The sequence below is a fragment of the Myxocyprinus asiaticus genome, chromosome 18 (assembly GCF_019703515.2).
Source record: "Myxocyprinus asiaticus isolate MX2 ecotype Aquarium Trade chromosome 18, UBuf_Myxa_2, whole genome shotgun sequence".
Lineage (NCBI taxonomy): Eukaryota > Metazoa > Chordata > Actinopteri > Cypriniformes > Catostomidae > Myxocyprinus > Myxocyprinus asiaticus.
In genome coordinates this window covers 35404162-35411875 of record NC_059361.1, presented here as the reverse complement: position 1 = coordinate 35411875, position 7714 = coordinate 35404162, and the positions used below count along the sequence as shown (strand labels likewise).

The 7714-nt window shown below is 37.0% G+C and overlaps 1 long non-coding RNA gene across 1 annotated transcript; it reads left to right on the top strand.

Annotated features, from left to right (window-relative positions):
- The first annotated feature begins 601 nt into the window (after positions 1–601).
- On the top strand, positions 602–6973 carry LOC127455782 (uncharacterized). The gene is made up of 3 exons (XR_007899740.1): positions 602–700; positions 3126–3401; positions 6408–6973. It is a non-coding gene; the product is annotated as an uncharacterized LOC127455782 (long non-coding RNA).
- Positions 6974–7714: the final 741 nt, after the last annotated feature.

Below are 7714 nucleotides of genomic sequence, written 5' to 3'. Positions count from 1 at the left end.
GTGGCAATAACTTTGAAGGTACAAAAAGCACATAAAGTTTCTCACCCACACCAATCATAGCGCGTCTGAATATATGGATTTAACTGCTGGATTCGTATGGATTACTTTTATGCTGCCTTTATGTGCTTTTTGGATCTTCAAAGCTCTGGTCACCATTCACTTGCATTGTATGAACCTACAGAGCTGAAATATTCTTCTAAAAATCTTTGCTTGTGTTTTGCAGAAGAAAGAAAGTCACACATCCGGGAGAGAATTTTCATTGATGGGTGAACAATCCCTTTAAGTGATCAGAAAGAATTTGGGAAATAGAGCACAACAGATTTGATAGAGCAATGGTAATATTTAAAACGATTGATTTTTAGGTTGTTGATTATAAGTATAGAAACAATATATTTTACGTTTATTACAAAATATCCCGATATGTACAAATGTATACGTCGTTTAATGGTGAAGGGAAACCGTCTAGATTACGTCATTCACAGTGCGTCGTGGGAGCGCGCGGTCGCCCCGAGCCACGTTTCGCGGGTTTCGTTGGCTGCGGTTCTCTGATTGGTGGATCTTTCTCTGCTGTACCATGGGTAATGTAGTTGTTTACCATGAATTGCGATATCAAACGTAATTTTAAAACAATAAAGTTGAGGTAACGCAGACAGATGCGTCAACGGAAGCATATGCAATCGTTGAACAACCTCAGCTCACGGTAGGTCTGCCTTTAAAATTTATAAGTTGTCGCTGAACATCAATTCGTCTATGGGATTTTTACTTCTGAAAACAGACTGTTGTGCTCTATACGCCGCGCAAGTCCATTGAACACAAATGTACTGAGTTCACTTTAAATCTCTTTAAATGAAAATAGCATTTCTAATGCCATCACATGTCCTTTACACCTGCTCGTGGCATTCATTACTTTATTCATCCTTTATAAGTCATTCTGCTCTCTGCACGCATAATCCCACTATAAATGACCGTAGTTGTCTATTAAAGATTTTTAATGTGCTGATTCTTCATTCATTAAGAAAGGCATCTGATTCTTGGTCAGACAATGAGAGAAAACACTAGAGAGTACTGAAAAAGAGGATGCTTTTTGTTCCTATGCGAGTGGCTATAAACCGCTTGATGCTTCATTTACTCCAGGCACATTGTGACCTGTTCAAAATCGTGCACGCTCTGCCATTAACCCATTATCTGTTTTATGGTAGGCAGCATTTGAATGCGAACATATCCTACTTTCACTGAGACTGAACTGCTATAAAAGGAGCAACTTAACTACTCTTTCTAATGTCATCAGCCATTGAGATGTATCTTTGCAAATATTCGTAACGATTGTATTATATTGTACAGTATTATGATGACAAAGCATTAACCAATCAAACCTCCAAGTTTAACCTATGTACTCCCTCCCTTCTTTAACCTTTGACCTGTTTAAATCGAACAGGTAGAGTTAATAATTGTTTTGGATGATTCTATATATACTACATATTTTAAATGTTAATATGTAGTTCAAACAATTTTCTAAAAATAGAATTGTTTTCTAAAATAACTATTGTTTTTTTTTTTTTTTTTAACCAATAGGGAAGTACAAGCTTTAATATCACACTACACATTCTGGACCCAATGTTTTATTGGCTGGACATTATCATGGTGTTCCAAATGTTGTAATGTTCTCTTTTTCAATCAGTTTGATTGTTTCAAAATGCACAGTAAATTATTTATAATGGCATTATTTTATATTTATATGCAATAAAATGTTTTGTCAACTAAGTTACTAAGTGAACACCCCCTTAAAAATAAGCAATGGTTTGTCCCCAAACCATGTGACCTGCATCACATGATTAGTGGTAGACATTTTGAAAACAAACTGGCAAGTTCCTGATGTACTTAAATATTTTATCTATAATGGCACGTAGTAAAAGAGTTAAGTTAATTAATGGTCAGCAATATTATTTGAATTGTTATGGGTTATGATTTGTTTTTATAAAATCATGTTTCATTTTTAGATGTTTTTATAAAATCCCACGTTGTCAGCCATGCTGAATTTACAGGCCAATAAAGATGAAAATGTCAACTATGTTACTCAGTAGTGTCAGCTAGGTTAGTCATAGGCATGGACAGGGTTGGGAAAGTTACTTTTGAAATGTATTCCACTACAGATTACAGAATACATGCTGTAAAATGTAATTTGTAACATATTCTGTTAGATTACTCAAGGTCAGTAACATATTGTAAATACTTTGGATTACTTCTTCAGCACTGGTAGATTTTTTTCACTTGTTTTGACAATAAAAACTCTGCCAGTACAGTAAGACAAAATACACGTTAAAAATACATTCTCTGAAAAACCTAAATATCTTATGCAGTGTTGTTTCTAAAACAAGATAAATCAAATTGATCTTGTTTTAAGGATTTTTAGATATTTTTACAGGAAAACAATACAAAACTTATTATCAAGAATATGATTTTTGCCCTAATATCAAAGGTCTTACAAGAAAAAAAGAAATTATGATCCAACGTGAATTTTCTTGATAGAAAATATGATCGTGTCTGGTAACATGTGCATGTAAAATTGCTAGAAATAGCATTTTATCTTAGCGTAAAGTTGACAATTTACACAAGGTTTATTTCTATTTCTTCTGCTCCAAACTTACTTCAAACTTACTTCTCTGTCTGCTCGTATGAATGTAACACATCATAAGAAAGTGTTTCATCACTGTTCAAATGCACTTTGGATCGCATCATTTATATGTATAAATGTTTTCCATCTGAAAGGACTAAATATTAAATGAAAAAAATGACAATAAAATGCAAAGTAATCTCTTCAGTAATCAAAATACTTTTTTGAATGTAACTGTATTATAAATACCAGTGATTTAAATTGTAACTGTAGTGGAATACAGTTACTTATATTTTGTATTTTAAATACGTAATCCCGTTACATGTATTTCGTTACTCCCCAACTCTGGGCATGGATTTGTATATTTTGTCATTATTTAAAACTATATAATGTTATTTATTTAGTGTTATCGAACCTTTACAAAATATTTTACAAAACCTTTACAAAATTTGTTCAACTGTCATGTTTTTCACACTATACATGAATTATTTCATTAACACTTCCCATGATTTAGAGAGATGTCAGCAGCTGAGAAACAGTGGAGATACAGGACTCGGCAAGATGCTGATCCCTCAAAAAGAGCAGAATATTTACAAAAGCAAAGAGATGCATGGGACAGGCTTATTAGGCAAGGAAAGGTGAACCAATCTTAGAGTTGAGTGAGATGGAGAAACAATGCAAAAGAGACAACTGGAGAAAAGCACAACAGAGAAGAAGACTAGCGAGTGCTAGAAAACATAACTACTCCAGCAGACAGCCCTGAATTGGTCCAGCCACCTGAAGAATCAAGGTAAAATGTTACATTACATGTTTAAGTCGTACATGTTTAAAGTGTTTAATCAGTGGCTTTAGACACTATTTTTTCAACATTTTCTACTTTGAGATGTTATAAAATAAAGAATGGTTGGATTGTCAGTAATATGTCAGCTATATCACTATATGATCTATGTCAACTATGTGATCTTTACTGTCAGCTCTGTTACTCTTAGTATTTAAAATATTTTTAATGACTGTATTTTATTTATATATATATATATATATATATATATATATATATATATATATAATATATATATATATATATATATATATATACAGTTGTGCTCAAAAGTTTGCATACCCTGGCAGAAATTGTGAAATTTTGGCATTGATTTTGAAAATATGACTGATCATGCAAAAAAACTGTCTTTTATTTAAGGATAGTGATCATATGAAGCCATTTATCATCACATAGTTGTTTGGCTCCGTTTTAAATCATAATGATAACAGAAATAACTCAAATGGCCCTGATCAATAGTTTACATACCCTTGAATGTTTGGCCTTGTTACAGACACACAAGGTGACACACACAGGTTTAAATGGCAATTAAAGTTTAATTTCCCACACCTGTGGTTTTTTAAATTGCATTTAGTGTCTGTGTATAAACAGTCAATGAGTTTTAGCTCTCACGTGGATGCACTGTGCAGGCTAGATACTGAGCCATGGGGAGCAGAAAAGAACTGTCAAAAGACCTGCGTAACAAGGTAATGGAACTTTATAAAGATGGAAAAGGATATAAAAAGATATCCAAAGCCTTGAAAATGCCAGTCAGTACTGTTCAATCACTTATTAAGAAGTGGAAAATTCGGGGATCTCTTGATACCAAGCCAAGTTCAGATAGACCAAGAAAGATTTCAGCCACAACTGCCAAAAGAATTGTTCGGGATACAAAGAAAAACCCACAGGTAACCTCAGGAGAAATACAGGCTGCTCTGGAAAAAGACGGTGTGGTTGTTTCAAGGAGCACAATACGACGATACCTGAACAAAAATTAGCTGCATGGTCGAGTTGCCAGAAAGAAGCCTTTACTGCGCCAATGCCACAAAAAAGCCCTGTTACAATATGCCTGACATCACCTTGACACGCCTCACAGCTTCTGGCACACCGTAATTTGGAGTGACGAGACCAAAATAGAGCTTTATGGTCACAACCATAAGTGCTATATTTGGAGAGGGGTCAACAAGGCCTATAGTGAAAAGAATACCATCCCCACTGTGAAGCATGGTGGTGGCTCACTGATGTTTTGGGGGTGTGTGAGCTCTAAAGCACAGGGAATCTTGTGAAAATTTATGGCAAGATGAATGCAGCATGTTATCAGAAAATACTGGCAGACAATTTGCATTCTTCTGCACGAAAGCTGCACATGGGACGCTCTTGGACTTTCCAGCATGACAGTGACCCTAAGCACAAGGCCAAGCAGAAAAAGGTGAAGGTTCTGGAGTGGCCATCACAGTCTCCTGACCTTAATATAATCAAGCCACTCTGGGGAGATCTCAAACGTGCGGTTCATGCAAGAGGACCAAAGACTTTGCATGATCTGGAGGCATTTTGCCAAGATGAATGGGCAGCTATACCACCTGCAAGAATTTGGGGCCTCATAGACAACTATTACAAAAGACTGCACACTGTCATTGATGCTAAAGGGGGCAATACACAGTATTAAGAACTAAGGGTATGCAAACTTTTGAACAGGGGTCATTTCATTTTTTTTCTTTGTTTCCATGTTTTGTTTTATGATTGTGTCATTCTGTTATAACCTACAGTTGAATATGAATTCCATTAGAAATAAAAGAAATGTGTTTTGCATGCTCACTCATGTTTTCTTTAAAATTGGTACATATATTACCAATTCTCCAAGGGTATGCAAACTTTTGAGCACAACTGTATATACAGTTGAAGACAGAAGTTTACATACACTTTACATACAAACTCAGTTTTTCACAATTCTTGACATTTAACCGTAGAAAACATTCCCTGTCTTAGGTCAGTTTGGATCACTATTATAAAAATGTGAAATGTCAGAATAATAGTAGAGAGAATTATTTCTTTCATCTCATTCCCAGTGGGTCAGAAGTTTACAAACACTTTGTTAGTATTTGGTAGCATTGCCTTTAAATTGTTTAACTTGGGTCAAACATTTTAGGTAGCCTTCCACAAGCTTCTCACAATAAGTTGCTGGAATTTTGGCCCATTCCTCCAGACAGAACTGGTGTAACTGAGTCAGGTTTGTAGGCCTCCTTGCTCGCACACGCTTTTTCAGTTTTGGCTACAAATTTTCTATCGGATTGAGGTCAGGGCTTTGTGATGGCACTCCAATAGCTTGACTTTGTTGTCCTTAACAAGTGTATGCTTGGGGTCATTGTCCATTTGGAAGACCCATTTGCAATGAGCTTTAACTTCCTGGCTGATGTCTTGAGATGTTGCTTCAATATATCCACAATTTTCCTTCCTCACGATGCCATCTATTTTGTGAAGTACACCAGTCCCTCCTGCAGCAAAGCACCCCCACAACATGATGCTGTCACCCCCGTGCTTCACAGTTGGGATGGTGTTCTTCGGCTTCCAAGCCTCACCCTTTTTCCTCCAAACATAAGCATGGTCATTATGGACAAACAGTTAAATTTGTTTCATCAGACCAGAGGACATTTCTCCAAAAAGTAAGATCTTTGTCCCCATGTGCACTTGCAAACTGTAGTCTGGCTTTTTTGTGGCAGTTTTGGAGCAGTGGCTTCTTCCTTGCTGAGCAGCCTTTCAGGTTATGTCAATATAGGACTCGTTTTACTGTGGATATAGATTCTTGTCTACCTGTTTCCTCTAGCATCTTCACAAGGTCCTTTGCTGTTGTTCTGGGATTGATTTGCACTTTTCGCACCAAACTACGTTCATCTCTAGGAGACCGAATGCATCTCCTTCCTGAGCAGTATGATGGCTGCGTGGTCCCATGGTGTTTATACTTGCATACTATTGTTTGTACAGATGAACGTGGTACCGTCAGGCATTTGGAAATTGCTCCGAAGGATGAACCAGACTTGTGGAGGTCCACAATGTTTTTTTCTGAGGTCTTGGCTGATTTCTTTTGATTTTCCCATGATGTCATCAAAGAGGCACCGAGTTTGAAGGTAGGCCTTAAAATACATCCATAGGTACACCTCCAATTCAGTACACCTCCTATCAGAAACTAATTGTCTAAAGGCTTGACATAATTTTCCCACTGGAATTGTGATATAGTCAATTAAAAGTGAAACAATCTGTCTGTAAACAATTGTTGGAAAAAATTACTTGTGCCATGCACAAAATAGATGTCCTAAACGACTTGCCAAAACTAAAAGAATCTGTGGAGTGGTTAAAAAATTAGGTTTAATGACTTCAACCTAAGTGTACAGTGCATCCGGAAAGTATTCACAGCACTTCACTTTTTCCACATTTTGTTATGTTACAGCCTTATTCCAAAATGGATTAAATTCATTTATTTTCCTCAAAATTCTACAAACAATACCCCATAATGACAACGTGAAAGAAGTTTGTTTGAAATCTTTGCAAATTTATTAAAAAAAAAAAAAAAAAACGAAAAAAGAAAAAATCACATGTACATAAGTATTCACAGCCTTTGCCAAGACACTCAAAATTGAGCTTAGGTGCATCCTGTTTCCACTGATCATCCTTGAGATGTTTCTACAACTTGATTGGAGTCCACCTGTGGTAAATTCAGTTAATTGGACATGATTTGGAAAGGCACACACCTGTCTATATAAGGTCCCGCAGTTAACAGTGCATGTCAGAGCACAAACCAAGCCATGAAGTGCAAGGAATTGTCTGTAGACCTCCGAGACAGGATTGTATCGAGGCACAGATCTGGGGAAGGGTACAGAAAAATTTCTGCAGCATTGAAGGTCCCAATGAGCACAGTGGCCTCCATCATCCGCAAATGGAAGAAGTTTGGAACCACCAGGACTCTTCCTAGAGCTGGCTGCCCAGCCAAACTGAGCGATCAGGGGAGAAGGGTCTTAGTCAGGGAGGTGACCAAGAACCCGATGGTCACTCTGACAGAGCTCCAGCATTTCTCTGTGCAGAGAGGAGAACCTTCCAGAAGAACAACCATCTCTGCAGCACTCCACCAATCAGGCCTGTATGGTAGAGTGTCCAGACAGAAGCCACTCCTCTGTAAAAGGCACATGACAGCCCGCCTGGAGTTTACCAAAAGGCACCTGAAGGACTCTCAGACCATGAGAAACAAAGATTGAACTCTTTGGCCTGAATGGCAAGCGTCATGTCTGGAGGAAACC